The sequence below is a fragment of the Centropristis striata genome, chromosome 13, assembly GCF_030273125.1.
Source record: "Centropristis striata isolate RG_2023a ecotype Rhode Island chromosome 13, C.striata_1.0, whole genome shotgun sequence".
NCBI lineage: Eukaryota > Metazoa > Chordata > Actinopteri > Perciformes > Serranidae > Centropristis > Centropristis striata.
In genome coordinates, this window is record NC_081529.1 from 13,249,265 (window position 1) to 13,268,958 (window position 19,694).

At 43.1% G+C, this 19,694-nt stretch overlaps 1 protein-coding gene across 1 annotated transcript in view; it reads right to left on the reverse strand.

Moving 5' to 3' along the window:
• The window catches only part of si:dkey-283b1.7 (von Willebrand factor C domain-containing protein 2-like), a 71,477-nt gene that overhangs the window by 3,108 nt on the left and 48,675 nt on the right, over positions 1–19,694 (reverse strand). The gene's annotated exons all lie outside the window — the stretch shown is intronic.

Genomic DNA, 19,694 nt, shown 5'->3' on the forward strand with positions numbered 1-19,694 from the left:
TTCCTCTCTGTCACTTACTGTTTATTATCAATACATTCATCTCACACACCCTGAGACTGCGTTACTTCATCCATATTACCCAGTGGAATGATGGGAAATTAACAAGCTAATAATATGAGGTATATTGTAGATTTACCCATGTGTAGGAAGGATAAACTGAGGACTAAATAGTTTCCATAACAGCAGTGAGTGATTATATATCTCGACAAAGTGCTGAGTAATGCTCTAGATAGAGGGGTAGGATTAATCCTTATTTACAGTAAAATCATTTTTATAATTATGTATTTATGTTTCCTACATGAATCAATAGCTGGTGAAGGTTTTTTAACTTTAGTATTTTAGTGCAATATTTTGCACAAAGCCACCAAGTACATATTGAAGACCCTTATTTTAAAATCCTTGACTAACTGACTAATTTTTTCAATACTAATTTATTTCATTTATGAAAATGTGAGATTTTCATGCAATTTCTTACTGTTAGTTTTCACATTTGAAACACATTTGGGTTTAACTCTCCTGTTGTTATGTTGTTGTATTTTTTTCATAAAAAGAAAACAGTGTATAACCATTGTATTTTATATTTAGGTCTTTTCAATATCCATAAAAAAAAGTTTAACATGTGTTTTTTAATGGGAAAACGAGTGAATTATCCTCATTAAACCATGATCTGTGAAATGGTTAGTAATGGAGTTATTAAAGAAATTTAACAAAAATTAACAATGTTTATTGGGATTTTTTCATTTCTGACACTTTTGGATAATTAAACATGCCCCAGGTCAAATTGACCAACGATCAGAGAAATTAAATCAAACCTAATCAAACAAAATGGAAAATTTAAGAAATGTGGAAAAAAAGATGTCCAAAAGTCATGTTTGCAATGATTTGCTTTCTTTTTAACCATGCGTGTAACCATGTGCGTAGACGACCAGCTGTGATTTTTGTGAATTTTTCCCATATTGCTGATGTGCAATGCACATTACTGGAGGAATCCACTAGAGGGCACACCAGAGAAGTCAGACCAAATAAAACTCACAGATTTGCAGGATGTAAATAACAAACATGGCAACACTCCAAGACATTACTATATTGTAGATTCTGATATCACAGCAGGGTCTTTGTAGATGATATATAAGGGCCTTAAATAAGCATGTTGTGACATTGGTAGGTCCTATTCCTACATTGCCCCTGCACAACTTGTGAAGGCGTCTTCGATTTCTGATGACAACCAACACTCCAAACTGTTGCATGGGCATGCAAAGCAGTCATCATGTGCACGCAAACATTGTTAAAAGCAAGTATATCTCTGGACTAACTTTCTTCCACCCGTTCCGTACTAATAGATAAAAAGTTTATTTTGTGTGCTTGCTTGCAAAAGCACACTAATTGTTATTCCGTGGGCTTATGTCTTATTTTGTGTGCTTGCTTGCAAAAGCACACTAATTGTTATTCCTCGGGCTTATTTTGTGTGCTTGCTTGCAAAAGCACACTAATTGTTATTCCTCGGGCTTATTTTGTGTGCTTGCAAAAGCACACTAACTACTCTTCACCGGGCTTATTTTGTGTGCTTGCTTGCAAAAGCACACTAACTACTATTCACCGGGTCTATTTAGTGCCACGGCTGAGCAGCGAGGCACCTCTTATTATTGCTCATGTTTATTAGTGCCACGGCTGAGCAGCGAGGCACTCATCTTCACTGCAAGCAGTGAGGATGAGTGCCTCGAGCGAAGCTCGAGGCATCTGTTATTATTGCTCATGTTTATTATTAGTGCCACGGCTGAGCAGCGAGGCACTCATCTTCACTGCAAGCAGTGAGGATGAGTGCCTCGTGCAAAGCACGAGGCATCTCTTATTATTGCTCATGTTTATTATTATTATTATTAGTGCCACGGCTGAGCAGCGAGGCACGAGGCATCTCTTATTATTGCTCATGTTTATTAGTGCCACGGCTGAGCAGCGAGGCACTCATCTTCATTGCAAGCAGTGAGGATGAGTGCCTCGTGCGAAGCACGAGGCATCTCTTATTATTGCTCATGTTTATTATTATTATTATATATAGATTATTCTTCCGTAAAAACTTTGGCGCGTAACTAGTCCCACAGCTTTGAGAAATCGCGAAAAGTAAAAACGTCAAAAGTTGCGCCCTAATCGGGAATCGTGTGGAATGACTTTTTTTAGCGATCGGCGCGCACGTTTTTGCACAACGTGCACAAACGTGCACTTTTCGGCCCATCCGGAACGCATTGCGCAAACTTTGGGGCCTCACCATTCGCAAACCGTTGCTCATAAAATTCCGAACCGATTTAGAAAGTTGTAGGGCCTGAATTTAACTCTAGTCCTGTGAAATTTCAAAGCGATTGCATGTATAGTTTTCGCACGAAGTGCGAAAACATTTCATTTTTTCCAAACTAATGGGGAGGGAGATTTTCCCATGTGTGTGTATTGCGCGGAATGTTCAGACTCTAGAGCGGTGATGTCATCAAGCAGAGTGGAGAGGGAGAGAAGGAACTGTCAAAAAATAAATTTGAAAACTGCGCTCCAGGCCGCAAATTCCACTCTACAGAAATAATTTATACATAGAAACGTAGGAAAATTTGTCCTCTCACTCACAATCCTCTGGTAAAGCTGTCAGAGTTATAGTTTTGGCGCAGGACGCACAGATGCTCAAACAAAATGCACCAACTGCCGCATCGGCTCCCATATTAAAAATGAAGGAAGATTTCTCAAAAAAAAAATTTAACAGTTTTTTAAAATCGCTCTAACAAAGCTATTTTTTCATTTTTCTTAAAAAAAAACATATGTAGATGTTCAGGAAGAACTCAGGATGCTCAAAGTGAAGTCAGATTAGTGATAGGTGTTATGGTTTTGCCAAAAATGCTTTCTGTTCGAGGCCAGAATTTTCAGTTTGTCCACCTCTGGCTGCTCACTTTAGCAAAGCATTGTCAGTGACAGTTAGTTTCTGTTGATTGCTCTGCTCTGATTGGTCGACTCCACCTGGCCACGTGGTTGCTTAGCTACCAAAGCTCCCCCCCCTCCCTCTCCCCTCCTCCAACACAGACATTTTAACTGAAAACAGTTAACTCTTTTAACTTGACCATACATTGTCCAATCTGCCTCAAACTTGTCATACATGATGATGGCTCATCACTGATTGTCTTCATAACAATATTTCATAAATTCCCGCCCTTTTTGATTAGCCACGCCCCCTTTCTTAACTAATGAACTGTTTGTCCTAGAAATTTGTATGAGGTGTCAGATTACTCAGCATGGCGTCCCTGTCTAACTGTTGATTGATAACCCCGCCCCTTTTGATAAGCCACGCCCCTTTTACTAACTAGTGAACCGTTTGTCCTACAGACTTGTATGAGGTGTCTGTGAACTCAGGACAGAGTCCCTGTTTGACTGGTGATTGAAGCCACGCCCCCTTTGAGTAGCCACGCCCCTTTTGACTAACTAGTGAACCGTTTGTCCTACAGACTTGTATGAGGTGTCTGTGGACTCAGGACAGAGTCCCTGTTTGACTGGTGATTGAAGCCACGCCCCCTTTGAGTAGCCACGCCCCTTTTTACTAACTAGTGAACCGTTAGTCCTACAGACTTGTATGAGGTGTCTGTGAACTCAGGACAGATTCCCTGTTTAACTGCTGATTTAAACCACGAGAATCATCCGGCAGTAGTCCCGTGGCACTCCAAAATTTCCCTGGAATTTTGTTTCTAGTTATTATTATTCTTTATTATAGATTATTCTTCCGTAAAAACTTTGGCGCGTAACTAGTCCCGCAGCTTTGAGAAATCGCGAAAAGTAAAAACGTCAAAAGTTGCGCCCTAATCGGGAATCGTGTGGAATGACTTTTTTTAGCGATCGGCGTGCACGTTTTCGCACAACGTGCACAAACGTGCACTTTTCGGCCCATCCGGAACGCATTGCGCAAACTTTGGGGCCTCACCATTCGCAAACCGTTGCTCGTAAAATTCCGAACCGATTTAGAAAGTTGTAGGGCCTGAATTTAACTCTAGTCCTGTGAAATTTCAAAGCGATTGCACATATAGTTTTCGCACGAAGTGCGAAAACATTTCCATTTTTCCAAACTAATGGGGAGGGCGATTTTCCCATGTGTGTGTATTGCGCGGAATGTTCAGACTCTAGAGCGGTGATGTCATCAAGCAGAGTGGAGAGGGAGAGAAGGAATTGTCAAAAAATAAATTTGAAAACTGCGCTCCAGGCCGCAAATTCCACTCTACAGAAATAATTTATACATAGAAACGGAGGAAAATTTGTCTTCTCACTCACAATCCTCTGGTAAAGCTGTCAGAGTTATAGTTTGGGCGCAGGACACAGAGAAGTGCCACCAAAACGCATCAACTGCCCCATTGAGTCCCATATTAAAAACACGTGAGGATTTTTGAAAAAATCAGATGTAAGAGTTTTTTTAAATCGCTCTAACAAAGCTATTTTTTCATTTTTCTTAAAAAAAAATATATGTAGACGTTCAGGAAGAACTCAGGACGCTCAAAGTGAAGTCAGATTAGTGATAGGTGTTATGGTTTTGCCAAAAATGCTTTCTGTTCGAGGCCAGAATTTTCAGTTTGTCCACCTCTGGCTGCTCAGTGTGGCAGGACTGTCTCCACCTTCAGTTAGTTTCTGTTGATTGCTCTGCTCTGATTGGTCGACTCCACCTGGCCACGTGGTTGCTTAGCTACCAAAGCTCCCCCCCCCCCCCTCTCCCCTCCTCCAACACAGACATTTTAACTGAAAACAGTTAACTCTTTTAACTTGACCATACATTGTCCAATCTGCCTCAAACTTGTCATACATGATGATGGCTCATCACTGATTGTCTACATAACAATATTTCATAAATTCCCGCCCTTTTTGATTAGCCACGCCCCCTTTCTTAACTAATGAACCGTTTGTCCTAGAAATTTGTATGAGGTGTCAGATTACTCAGCATGGCGTCCCTGTCTAACTGTTGATTGATAACCCCGCCCCCTTTGAGTACCCACGCCCCTTTTTACTAACTAGTGAACCGTTTGTGCCACAGACTTGTATGAGGTGTCAGTGAACTCAGGACAGAACTCCCTGTTTGACTGGTGATTGAAGCCACGCCCCCTTTGAGTAGCCACGCCCCTTTTTACTAACTAGTGAACCGTTTGTCCTACAGACTTGTATGAGGTGTCTGTGGACTCAGGACAGAGTCCCTGTTTGACTGGTGATTGAAGCCACGCCCCCTTTGAGTAGCCACGCCCCTTTTTACTAACTAGTGAACCGTTTGTCCTACAGACTTGTATGAGGTGTCTGTGAACTCAGGACAGAGTCCCTGTTTAACTGCTGATTTAAACCACGAGAATCATCCGGCAGTAGTCCCGTGGCACTCCAAAATTTCCCTGGAATTTTGTTTCTAGTTATAGATTATTCTTCCGTAAAAACTTTGGCGTGTAACTAGTCTCGCAGCTTTGAGAAATCGCGAAAAGTAAAAACGTCAAAAGTTGCGCCCTAATCGGGAATCGTGTGGAATGACTTTTTTTAGCGATCGGCGCGTACGTTTTCGCACAACGTGCACAAACGTGCACTTTTCGGCCCATCCGGAACGCATTGCGCCAACTTTGGGGCCTCACCATTCGCAAACCGTTGCTCGTAAAATTCCGAACCGATTTAGAAAGTTGTAGGGCCTGAATTTAACTCTAGTCCTGTGAAATTTCAGAGCGATTGCACGTATAGTTTTCGCACGAAGTGCGAAAACATTTCCATTTTTCCAAACTAATGGGGAGGGCGATTTTCCCATGTGTGTGTATTGCGCGGAATGTTCAGAATCTAGAGTGGTGACGTCATCAAGCAGAGTGTAGAGGGAGAGAAGGAATTGTCAAAAAATACATTTGAAAACTGCGCTCCAGGCCGCAAATTTCACTCTACAGTAATAATTTGTACATAGAAACGTAGGAAAATTTGTGGTCTCACTCACAATCCTCTGGTAAAGCTGTCAGAGTTTTAGTTTGGGCGCAGGACACAGAGAAGTGCCACCAAAACGCAACAACAGCCCCATTGAGTCCCATATTAAAAACACACGAGGATTTTTGAAATAATCAGATTTTACCATTTTTTTAGATCGCTCTAACAAAGCTATTTTTTCATTTTTCTTAAAAAAAAATATATGTAGATGTTCAGGAAGAACTCAGGACGCTCAAAGTGAAGTCATATCAGTGATAGGTATTATGGTTTTGCCGAAAATGCTTTCTGTTCGAGGCCAGTATTTTCAGTTGGTCCACCTCTGGCTGCTCACTTTAGCAAAGCATTGTCAGTTACAGTTAGTTTCTGTTGATTGCTCTGCTCTGATTGGTCGACTCCACCTGGCCACGTGGTTGCTTAGCTACCAAAGCCCCCTCCCCCTCCCTCTCCCCTCCTCCAACACAGACATTTTAACTGAAAACAGTTAACTCTTTTAACTTGACCATACATTGTCCAATCTGCCTCAAACTTGTCATACATGATGATGGCTCATCACTGATTGTCTACATAACAATATTTCATAAATTCCCGCCCTTTTTGATTAGCCACGCCCCCTTTCTTAACTAATGAACCGTTTGTCCTAGAAATTTGTATGAGGTGTCAGATTACTCAGCATGGCGTCCCTGTTTAACTGGTGATTGATAACCCCGCCCCTTTTGATAGGCCACGCCCCTTTTACTAACTAGTGAACCGTTTGTCCTACAGACTTGTATGAGGTGTCAGTGAACTCAGGACAGAGTCCCTGTTTGACTGGTCATTGAAGCCACGCCCCCTTTGAGTAGCCACGCCCCTTTTTACTAACTAGTGAACCGTTTGTCCTACAGACTTGTATGAGGTGTCTGTGAACTCAGGACAGAGTCCCTGTTTAACTGCTGATTTAAACCACGAGAATCATCCGGCAGTAGTCCCGTGGCACTCCAAAATTTCCCTGGAATTTTGTTTCTAGTTAGTGCCACGGCTGAGCAGCGAGGCACTCATCTTCACTGCAAGCAGTGAGGATGAGTGCCTCGTGCGAAGCACGAGGCATCTCTTATTATTGCTCATGTTTATTATTTATTATAGATTATTCTTCCGTAAAAACTTTGGCGCGTAACTAGTCCCACAGCTTTGAGAAATCGCAAAAAGTAAAAACGTCAAAAGTTGCGCCCTAATCGGGAATCGTGTGGAATGACTTTTATTAGCGATCGGCGCGCACGTTTTCGCACAACGTGCACAAACGTGCACTTTTCGGCCCATCCGGAACGCATTGCGCAAACTTTGGGGCCTCACCATTCGCAAACCGTTGCTCGTAAAATTCCGAACCGATTTAGAAAGTTGTAGGGCCTGAATTTAACTCTAGTCCTGTGAAATTTCAGAGCGATTGCACGTATAGTTTTCGCACGAAGTGCGAAAACATTTCCATTTTTCCAAACTAATGGGGACGGCGATTTTCCCATGTGTGTGTATTGCGCGGAATGTTCAGAATCTAGACTGGTGATGTCATCAAGCAGAGTGTAGAGGCAGAGAAGGAGTTGTCACAAAATAAATTTGAAAACTGCGCTCCAGGCCGCAAATTTCACTCTACAGAAATAATTTATACATAGAAACGTAGGAAAATTTGTGGTCTCACTCACAATCCTCTGGTAAAGCTGTCAGAGTTTTAGTTTGGGCGCAGGACACAGAGAAGTGCCACCAAAACGCAACAACTGCCCCATTGAGTCCCATATTAAAAACACAGGCGGATTTTTGAAATAATCAGATTTAAGAGTTTTTTTAGATCGCTCTAACAAAGCTATTTTTTCATTTTTCTTAAAAAAAAATATATGTAGATGTTCAGGAAGAACTCAGGACGCTCAAAGTGAAGTCGGATCAGTGATAGGTATTATGGTTTTGCCGAAAATGCTTTCTGTTCGAGGCCAGAATTTTCAGTTTGTCCACCTCTGGCTGCTCACTTTAGCAAAGCATTGTCAGTGACAGTTAGTTTCTGTTGATTGCTCTGCTCTGATTGGTCGACTCCACCTGGCCACGTGGTTGCTTAGCTACCAAAGCTTCCCCCCTCCCTCTCCCCTCCTCCAACACAGACATTTTAACTGAAAACAGTTAACTCTTTTAACTTGACCATACATTGTCCAATCTGCCTCAAACTTGTCATACATGATGATGGCTCATCACTGATTGTCTTCATAACAATATTTCATAAATTCCCGCCCCTTTTGATTAGCCACGCCCTCTTTTACTAACTAATGAACCGTTTGTCCTACAGACTTGTATGAAGTGTCTGTGAACTCAGGACAGAGTCCCTGTTTAATTGCTGATTGAAGCCACGCCCCCATTGAGTAACCACGCCCCCTTTTACTAACTTGTGAACCGGTTGTCCTACAGACTTGTATGAGATGTCTGTGAACTCAGGACAGAGCCCCTGTTTTACTGGTGATTGAAGCCACGCCCCTTTTTACTAACTAGTGAACCGTTTGTGCTACAGACTTGTATGAGGTGTCTGTGAACTCAGGACGGAGCCCCTGTTTTACTGGTGATTGAAGGCACGCCCCCTTGAGTAGCCACGCCCCTTTTTACTAACTTGTGAACCGTTTGTCGTACAGACTCGTATGAGGTGTCTGTGAACTCAGGACAGAGTCCCTGTGTGAATGGTGATTAAAGCCACGCCCCCTTTGAGTAGCCACGCCCCTTTTTACTAACTACTGAACCGTTTGTCCTACAAACTTGTATGAGGTGTCTGTGAACTCAGGACAGAGTCCCTGTTTAACTGCTGATTTAAACCACGAGAATCATCCGGCAGTAGCCCCGTGGCACTCCAAAATTTCCCTGGAATTTTGTTTCTAGTATTATTATTATTCTTTATTTATAGATTATTCTTCCGTAAAAACTTTGGCACGTAACTAGTCCCACAGCTTTGAGAAATCGCGAAAAGTAAAAACGTCAAAAGTTGTGCCCTAATGGGGAATCGTGTGGAATGACTTTTTTTAGCGATCGGCGCGCACGTTTTCGCACAGCGTGCACAAACGTGCACTTTTTGGCCCATCCGGAACGCATTGCGCAAACTTTGGGGCCTCACCATTCGCAAACCGTTGCTCGTAAAATTCCGAACCGATTTTGAAAGTTGTAGGGCCTGAATTTAACTCTAGTCCTGTGAAATTTCAGAGCGATTGCACGTATAGTTTTCGCACGAAGTGCGAAAACATTTCCATTTTTCCAAACTAATGGGGATGGCGATTTTCCCATGTGTGTGTATTGCACGGAATGTTCAGAGTCCAGAGCGATGTCATCAAGCAGAGTGTAGAGGGAGAGAAGGAATTGTCAGAAAATAAATTTGAAAACTGCGCTCCAGGCCGCAAAATCCAACCTACAGAAATAATTTATACATAGAAACGTAGGAAAATTTGTTTTCTCACTCACAATCCTCTGGTAAAGCTGTCAGAGTTTTAGTTTGGGCGCAGGACACAGAGAAGTGCCACCAAAACGCAACAACAGCCCCATTGAGTCCCATATTAAAAACACACGAGGATTTTTGAAATAATCAGATTTTACCATTTTTTTAGATCGCTCTAACAAAGCTATTTTTTCATTTTTCTTAAAAAAAAATATATGTAGATGTTCAGGAAGAACTCAGGACGCTCAAAGTGAAGTCATATCAGTGATAGGTATTATGGTTTTGCCGAAAATGCTTTCTGTTCGAGGCCAGAATTTTCAGTTGGTCCACCTCTGGCTGCTCACTTTAGCAAAGCATTGTCAGTGACAGTTAGTTTCTGTTGATTGCTCTGCTCTGATTGGTCGACTCCACCTGGCCACGTGGTTGCTTAGCTACCAAAGCCCCCCCCCCCCCTCCCTCTCCCCTCCTCCAACACAGACATTTTAACTGAAAACAGTTAACTCTTTTAACTTGACCATACATTGTCCAATCTGCCTCAAACTTGTCATACATGATGATGGCTCATCACTGATTGTCTACATAACAATATTTCATAAATTCCCGCCCTTTTTGATTAGCCACGCCCCCTTTCATAACTAATGAACCGTTTGTCCTACAAACTTGTATAAGGTGTCAGATTACTCAGCATAGAGTTCCTGTTTAACTGGTGATTGATAACCCCGCCCCTTTTGACTAGCCACGCCCCCCTTTTACTAACTAATGAACCGTTTGTCCTAGAGACTTGTATGAGGTGTCTGTGAACTCAGGACAGAGTCCCTGTTTGACTGGTGATTGAAGCCACGCCCTCTTTGAGTAGCCACGCCCCTTTTTACTAACTAGTGAACCGTTTGTCCTACAGACTTGTATGAGGTGTCTATGTACTCAGGACAGACTCCCTGTTTAACTGGTGGTTGATTACCCCGCCCCTTTTGGGTAGCCACGCCACTTTTAATAGCCATGCCCCTTTTTACTAACTAGTGAACCGTTTGTCCTACAGACTTGTATGAGGTGTCTGTGTACTCAGGACAGAGTCCCTGTTTAACTGGTGGTTGATTACCCCGCCCCTTTTGGGTAGCCACGCCCCTTTTATTAGCCACGCCCCTTTTTACTAACTAGTGAACCGTTTGTCCTACAGACTTGTATGAGGTGTCTGTGTACTCAGGACAGAGTCCCTGTTTAACTGGTGGTTTATTACCCTGCCCCTTTTGAGTAGCCACGCCCCTTTTTTACTAACTAGTGAACCGTTTGTCCTACAGACTTGTATGAGGTGTCTGTGAACTCAGGACAGAGTCCCTGTTTGACTGGTCATTGAAGCCACGCCCCCTTTGAGTAGCCACGCCCCTTTTTACTAACTAGTGAACCGTTTGTCCTACAGACTTGTATGAGGTGTCTGTGAACTCAGGACAGAGTCCCTGTTTAACTGCTGATTTAAACCACGAGAATCATCCGGCAGTAGTCCCGTGGCACTCCAAAATTTCCCTGGAATTTTGTTTCTAGTTAGTGCCACGGCTGAGCAGCGAGGCACTCATCTTCACTGCAAGCAGTGAGGATGAGTGCCTCGTGCTTCGCAAAAACACGTCAAAAAATCCCCCCAATGTAACCCTATGGAGAGTCTAGAGCGGTGATGTCATCAAACAGAGTGTAGAGGGAGAGAACGAATTGTCAAAAAATTAATTTGAAAACTAGACATTTTAACTGAAAACAGTTAACTCTTTTAACTTGACCATACATTGTCCAATCTGCCTCAAACTTGTCATACATGATGATGGCTCATCACTGATTGTCTACATAACAATATTTCATAAATTCCCGCCCTTTTTGATTAGCCACGCCCCCTTTCTTAACTAATGAACCGTTTGTCCTAGAAATTTGTATGAGGTGTCAGATTACTCAGCATGGCGTCCCTGTCTAACTGTTGATTGATAACCCCGCCCCCTTTGAGTACCCACGCCCCTTTTTACTAACTAGTGAACCGTTTGTGCCACAGACTTGTATGAGGTGTCAGTGAACTCAGGACAGAACTCCCTGTTTGACTGGTGATTGAAGCCACGCCCCCTTTGAGTAGCCACGCCCCTTTTTACTAACTAGTGAACCGTTTATCGTACAGACTCGTATGAGGTGTCTGTGAACTCAGGACAGAGTCCCTGTGTGAATGGTGATTAAAGCCACGCCCCCTTTGAGTAGCCACGCCCCTTTTTACTAACTACTGAACCGTTTGTCCTACAAACTTGTATGAGGTGTCTGTGAACTCAGGACAGAGTCCCTGTTTAACTGCTGATTTAAACCACGAGAATCATCCGGCAGTAGTCCCGTGGCACTCCAAAATTTCCCTGGAATTTTGTTTCTAGTTATTTTGTGTGCTTGCTTGCAAAAGCACACTAACTACTATTCACCGGGCTTATTCTTATTTTGTGTGCTTGCTTGCAAAAGCACACTAATTGTTATTCCGTGGGCTTATTTTTATTTTGTGTGCTTGCAAAAGCACACTAACTATTATTCACCGGGCTTATTCTTCTTCCGTTTCTTCCGTGTCATTTTTCGGTCGACTACTCCTCCCAGAGTTTTGGCCACACATACACAAAAAAGGTATCAAATCGACCGGCTCACCCATGACAAGGGTGCTATGACTTTTATAAGGGTTTCGACAAACGGTTTTCAAATTATTGGGCAAAAACACGTCAAAATATCCCCCCAATGTAACCCTATGGAGAGTCCAGAGTGGTGATGTCACCAAACAGAGTGTAGAGGGAGAGAACGAATTGTCCAAAAATAAATTTGAAAACTGCGCTCCAGGCCGCAAATTTCACTCTACAGAAATAATTTATACATAGAAACGTAGGAAAATTTGTCCTCTCACTCACAATCCTCTGGTAAAGCTGTCAGAGTTATAGTTTAGGCGTGAGATGCAGAGATGCACCACCAAAACCCAAAAACAGCCTCATTGGCTCCCATATTAAAAACGCAGTATGATATCTCAAAAAAGGAGATGTAAGAGTTTTTTGAATTCGCTCTAACAAAGCTATTTTTTCATTTTTCTTAAAAAAAAAAAATATGTAGACGTTGAGGAAGAACTCAGGACGCTAAAAGTGAAGTCGGATCAATGATAGGTATTATGGTTTTGCCAAAAATGCTTTCTGTTCAAGGCCAGAATTTTCAGTTTGTCCACCTCTGTCTGCGGAACTTTCTCCAACAGCAGTTAATTTCAGTTGATTGCTCTGCTCTTATTGGTCGACTCCACCTGGCCACGTGGTTGCTTAGCTACCAAAGCCTCCCCCCTCCCCCCTCTCCCTCCTCCAACACAGACATTCTAACTGATAACTGTCAGTTTACTCTAAGTAAACAGACCTAATAACTTGACCATACATTGTCCAATCTTCCTCAATCTTGCCAAGCATGATGATGGTTCATCACTGACCACTTATACATAACAATGTTTCATAAATTCCCGCCCTTTTTGATTAGCCACGCCCCCTTTCATAACTAATGAACCGTTTCTCCTAGATACTTGTATGAGGTGTCTGTGAACTCAGGACAGAGTCCCTGTTTAACTGCTGATTCAAGCCACGCCCCCTTTGAGTGACCACGCCCCCTTTTACTAACTTGTGAACCGTTTGTCCTACAGACTTGTATGAGGTGTCTGTGAACTCAGGACAGAGTCCCAGTTTGACTGTTGATTTGAGCCACGAGAATGATGGTCCAGAGGCAAGCACACAATCAAAATTTCTTTAGGAATTTTCTAGTTAGTGCCACGGCTGAGCAACGAGGCACTCATCTTCACTGCAGTGAAGATGAGTGCCTCGTGCGAAGCACGAGGCATCTCTTATTATTGCTCATGTTTATTATTAGTGCCACGGCTGAGCAGCGAGGCACTCATCTTCACTGCAAGCAGTGAGGATGAGTGCCTCGTGCGAAGCACGAGGCATCTCTTATTATTGCTCATGTTTATTATTTATTATAGATTATTCTTCCGTAAAAACTTTGGCGCGTAACTAGTCCCACAGCTTTGAGAAATTGCGAAAAGTAAAAACGTCAAAAGTTGCGCCCTGGTCGGGAATCGTGTGGAATGACTTTTATTAGAGATCGGCGCGCACGTTTTCGCACAGCGTGCACAAACGTGCACTTTTTGGCCCATCCGGAACGCATTGCGCAAACTTTGGGGCCTCACCATTCGCAAACCGTTGCTCGTAAAATTCTGAACCGATTTAGAAAGTTGTAGGGCCTGAATTTAACTCTAGTCCTGTGAAATTTCAAAGCGATTGCACGTATAGTTTTCGCACGAAGTGCGAAAACATTTCCATTTTTCCAAACTAATGGGGAGGGCGATTTTCCCATGTGTGTGTATTGCGCGGAATGTTCAGACTCTAGAGCGGTGATGTCATCAAGCAGAGTGGAGAGGGAGAGAAGGAATTGTCAAAAAATAAATTTGAAAACTGCGCTCCAGGCCGCAAATTCCACTTTACAGAAATAATTTATACATAGAAACGGAGGAAAATTTGTCTTCTCACTCACAATCCTCTGGTAAAGCTGTCAGAGTTTTAGTTTGGGCGCAGGACACAGAGAAGTGCCACCAAAATGCAACAACTGCCCCATTGAGTCCCATATTAAAAACACACGAGGATTTTTGAAATAATCAGATTTTACTGTTTTTTTAGATCGCTCTAACAAAGCTATTTTTTAATTTTTCTTAAAAAAAAATATATGTAGATGTTCAGGAAGAACTCAGGGCGCTCAAAGTGAAGTCGGATCAATGATAGGTATTATGGTTTTTGCCGAAAATGCTTTCTGTTCGAGGCCAGAATTTTCAGTTTGTCCACCTCTGGCTGCTCAGTGTGGCAGAACTGTCTCCACCTTCAGTTAATTTCAGTTGATTGCTCTGCTCTGATTGGTGGACTCCACCTGGCCACGTGGTTGCTTAGCTACCAAAGCCTCCCCCAACCTCCTACTCCCCTCCCCCCCTCCTCCAACACAGACATTCTCACTGAACAGATATGGCGTTCTTTCATTAAACACGAGACCTTATAACTTGACCATACATTGTCCAATCTGCTTCAAACTTGTCATGCATGATGATGGCTCATCACTGACCAGTTGTACATAACAATATTTCATAAATTCCCGCCCTTTTTGATTAGCCACGCCCCCTTTCTTAACTAATGAACCGTTGGTCCTAGAAACTTGTATGAGGTGTCAGATTACTCAGCATAGCGTCCCTGTCTAACTGTTGATTGATAACCCCGCCCCTTTTGATTAGCCACGCCCCTTTTACTAACTAATGAACCGTTTGTCCTAGAAACTTGTATGAGGTGTCTGCTAACTCAGGACAGAGCCCCTGTTTTACTGGTGATTGAAGCCACGCCCCCTTTGAGTGGCCACGCCCCTTTTTACTAACTAGTGAACCGTTTGTCCTACAGCCTTGTATGAGGTGTCTGCTAACTCAGGACAGAGCCCCTGTTTTACTGGTGATTGAAGCCACGCCCCTTTTTACTAACTAGTGAACTGCTTGTCCTACAGCCTTGTATGAGGTGTCTGTGGACTCAGGACAGAGTCCCTGTTTGACTGGTGATTAAAGCCACGCCCCTTTTGATTAGCCACGCCCCTTTCACTAACTAGTGAACCGTTTGTCCTACAGACTTGTATGAGGTGTCTGTGAACTCAAGACAGGGTCCCTGTTTAGCTGCTGATTTAAACCACGAGAATCATCCGGCAGTAGTCCCGTGGCACTCCAAAATTTCCCTGGAATTTTGTTTCTAGTTATTCTTTATTATAGATTATTCTTCCGTAAAAACTTTGGCGCGTAACTAGTCTCACAGCTTTGAGAAATCGCGAAAAGTAAAAACGTCAAAAGTTGCGCCCTCATCGGGAATCGTGTGGAATGACTTTTATTAGCGATCGGCGCGCACGTTTTCGCACAACGTGCACAAACGTGCACTTTTTGGCCCATCCGGAACGCATTGCGCAAACTTTGGGGGCTCACCATTCGCAAACCGTTGCCCGTAAAATTCCGAACCGATTTAGAAAGTTGTAGGGCCTGAATTTAACTCTAGTCCTCTGAAATTTCAGAGCGATTGCACGTATAGTTTTCGCACGAAGTGCGAAAACATTTCCATTTTTCCAAACTAATGGGGGGTGCGATTTTCCCATGTGTGTGTATTGCGCGGAATGTTCAGAATCTAGACTGGTGATGTCATCAAGCAGAGTGTAGAGGGAGAGAAGGAATTGTCAAAAAATAAATTTGAAAACTGCGCTCCAGGCCGCTAATTTCACTCTACAGAAATAATTTGTACATAGAAACGTAGGAAAATTTGTGGTCTCACTCACAATCCTCTGGTAAAGCTGTCAGAGTTATAGTTTGGGCGCAGGACACAGAGAAGTGCCACCAAAACGCAACAACTGCCCCATTGAGTCCCATATTAAAAACACACGAGGATTTTTGAAATAATCAGATTTTACCGTTTTTTTAGATCGCTCTAACAAAGCTATTTTTTCATTTTTCTTAAAAAAAAATATATGTAGACGTTCAGGAAGAACTCAGGACGCTCAAAGTGAAGTCGGATCAGTGATAGGTATTATGGTTTTGCCGAAAATGCTTTCTGTTCGAGGCCAGAATTTTCAGTTTGTCCACCTCTGGCTGCTCACTTTAGCAAAGCATTGTCAGTGACAGTTAGTTTCTGTTGATTGCTCTGCTCTGATTGGTCCACTCCACCTCGCCACGTGGTTGCTTAGCTACCAAAGCTCCCCCCCCCTCCCTCTCCCCTCCTCCAACACAGACATTTTAACTGAAAACAGTTAACTCTTTTAACTTGACCATACATTGTCCAATCTGCCTCAAACTTGTCATACATGATGATGGCTCATCACTGATTGTCTACATAACAATATTTCATAAATTCCCGCCCTTTTTGATTAGCCACGCCCCCTTTCTTAACTAATGAACCGTTTGTCCTACAGACTTGTATGAGATGTCTGTGAACTCAGGACAGAGTCCCTGTTTAACTGGTGATTGAAGCCACGCCCCCTTTGAGTAGCCACGCCCCTTTTTACTAACTAGTGAACCGTTTGTCCTACAGACTTGTATGAGGTGTCTGTGAACTCAGGACAGAGTCCCTGTTAAACTGGTGATTGAAGCCACGCCCCCTTTGAGTAGCCACGCCCCTTTTTACTAACTAGTGAACCGTTTGTGCTACAGACTTGTATGAGGTGTCTGTGAACTCAGGACGGAGCCCCCGTTTTACTGGTGATTGAAGGCACGCCCCCTTGAGTAGCCACGCCCCTTTTTACTAACTACTGAACCGTTTGTCCTACAAACTTGTATGAGGTGTCTGTGAACTCAGGACAGAGTCCCTGTTTAACTGCTGATTTAAACCACGAGAATCATCCGGCAGTAGTCCCGTGGCACTCCAAAATTTCCCTGGAATTTTGTTTCTAGTTAGTGCCACGGCTGAGCAGCGAGGCACTCATCCTCACTGCAAGCAGTGAGGATGAGTGCCTCGAGCGAAGCTCGAGGCATCTCTTATTATTGCTCATGTTTATTATTTATAGATTATTCTTCCGTAAAAACTTTGGCGCGTAACTAGTCTCGCAGCTTTGAGAAATCGCGAAAAGTAAAAACGTCAAAAGTTGCGCCCTAATCGGGAATCGTGTGGAATGACTTTTTTTAGCGATCGGCGCGTACGTTTTCGCACAACATGCACAAACGTGCACTTTTTGGCCCATCCGGAACGCATTGCGCCAACTTTGGGGCCTCACCATTTGCAAACCGTTGCTCGTAAAATTCCGAAGCGATTTAGAAAGTTGTAGGGCCTGAATTTAACTCTAGTCCTGTGAAATTTCAAAGCGATTGCACGTATAGTTTTCGCACTTCCATTTTTCCAAACTAATGGGGAGGGAGATTTTCCCGTGTGTGTATTGCGCGGAATGTTCAGACTCTAGACTGGTGATGTCATCAAGCAGAGTGTAGAGGGAGAGAAGGAATTGTCAAAAAATAAATTTGAAAACTGCGCTCAAGGCCGCAAATTTCACTCTACAGTAATAATTTGTACATAGAAACGTAGGAAAATTTGTGGTCTCACTCACAATCCTCTGGTAAAGCTGTCAGAGTTATAGTTTGGGCGCAGGACACAGAGAAGTGCCACCAAAACGCATCAACTGCCCCATTGAGTCCCATATTAAAAACACACGAGGATTTTTGAAATAATCAGATTTTACCATTTTTTTAGATCGCTCTAACAAAGCTATTTTTTTCATTTTTCTTAAAAAAAAATATATGTAGACGTTCAGGAAGAACTCAGGACGCTCAAAGTGAAGTCGGATCAGTGATAGGTATTATGGTTTTGCCGAAAATGCTTTCTGTTCGAGGCCAGAATTTTCAGTTTGTCCACCTCTGGCTGTTCACTTTAGCAAAGCATTGTCAGTGACAGTTAGTTTCTGTTGATTGCTCTGCTCTGATTGGTCGACTCCACCTGGCCACGTGGTTGCTTAGCTACCAAAGCTCTCCCCCCCTCCCTATCCCCTCCTCCAACACAGACATTTTAACTGAAAACAGTTAACTCTTTTAACTTGACCATACATTGTCCAATCTGCCTCAAACTTGTCATACATGATGATGGCTCATCACTGATTGTCTACATAACAATATTTCATAAATTCCCGCCCTTTTTGACTAGCCACGCCCCCTTTTACTAACTAATGAACCGTTTGTCCTAGAGACTTGTATGAGGTGTCTGTGAACTCAGGACAGAGTACCTGTTTGACTGGTGATTGAAGTCACGCCCTCTTTGAGTAGCCACGCCCCTTTTTACTAACTAGTGAACCGTTTGTCCTACAGACTTGTATGAGGTGTCTATGTACTCAGGACAGACTCCCTGTTTAACTGGTGGTTGATTACCCCGCCCCTTTTGGGTAGCCACGCCCCTTTTAATAGCCACGCCCCTTTTTAATAACTACTGAACCGTTTGTCCTACAGACTTGTATGAGGTGTCTGTGTACTCAGGACAGAGTCCCTGTTTAACTGGTGGTTTATTACCCTGCCCCTTTTGAGTAGCCACGCCCCTTTTAGTAGCCACGCCCCTTTTTACTAACTAGTGAACCGTTTGTCCTACAGACTTGTATGAGGTATCTGTGTACTCAGGACAGAGTCCCTGTTTAACTGGTGGTTTATTACCCTGCCCCTTTTGAGTAGCCACGCCCCTTTTAGTAGCCACGCCCCTTTTTACTAACTAGTGAACCGTTTGTCCTACAGACTTGTATGAGGTGTTTGTGAACTCAGGACAGAGTCCCTGTTTAACTGCTGATTTAAGCAACAAGAATCATCCGGCAGTAGTCCCGTGGCACTCCAAAATTTCCCTGGAATTTTGTTTCTAGTTAGTGCCACGGCTGAGCAGCGAGGCACTCATCTTCACTGCAAGCAGTGAGGATGAGTGCCTCGAGCGAAGCTCGAGGCATCTCTTATTATTGCTCATGTTTATTATTTTGTGTGCTTGCTTGCAAAAGCACACTAATTGTTATTCCTCGGGCTTATTATTCTTCCGTTTCTTCCGTGTCATTTTTCGGTCGACTACTCCTCCCAGAGTTTTGGTCACACATACACAAAAAAGGTATCAAATCGACCGGCTCACCCATGACAAGTGTGCTATGACTTTTATAAGGGTTTCGACAAACGGTTTTCAAATTATTGGGCAAAAACACGTCAAAAAATCCACCCAATGTAACCCTATGGAGAGTCTAGAGTGGGGATGTCATCAAACAGAGTGTAGAGGGAGAGAAAGAATTGTCCAAAAATAAATTTGAAAACTGCGCTCCAGGCCGCAAATTTCACTCTACAGAAATAATTTATACATAGAAACGTAGGAAAATTTGTCCTCTCACTCACAATCCTCTGGTAAAGCTGTCAGAGTTATAGTTTAGGCGTGAGATGCAGAGATGCACCACCAAAACCCCAAAACAGCCTCATTGGCTCCCATATTAAAAACGCAGGATGATATCTCAAAAAAGGAGATGTAAGAGTTTTTTAAATTCGCTCTAACAAAGCTATTTTTTCATTTTTCTTAAAAAAAAATATATGTAGACGTTGAGGAAGAACTCAGGACGCTCAAAGTGAAGTCGGATCAATGATAGGTATTATGGTTTTGCCAAAAATGCTTTCTGTTCGAGGCCAGAATTTTCAGTTTGTCCACCTCTGTCTGCGGAACTCTCTCCAACAGCAGTTAATTTCAGTTGATTGCTCTGCTCTTATTGGTCGACTCCACCTGGCCACGTGGTTGCTTAGCTACCAAAGCCTCCCCCCTCCCCT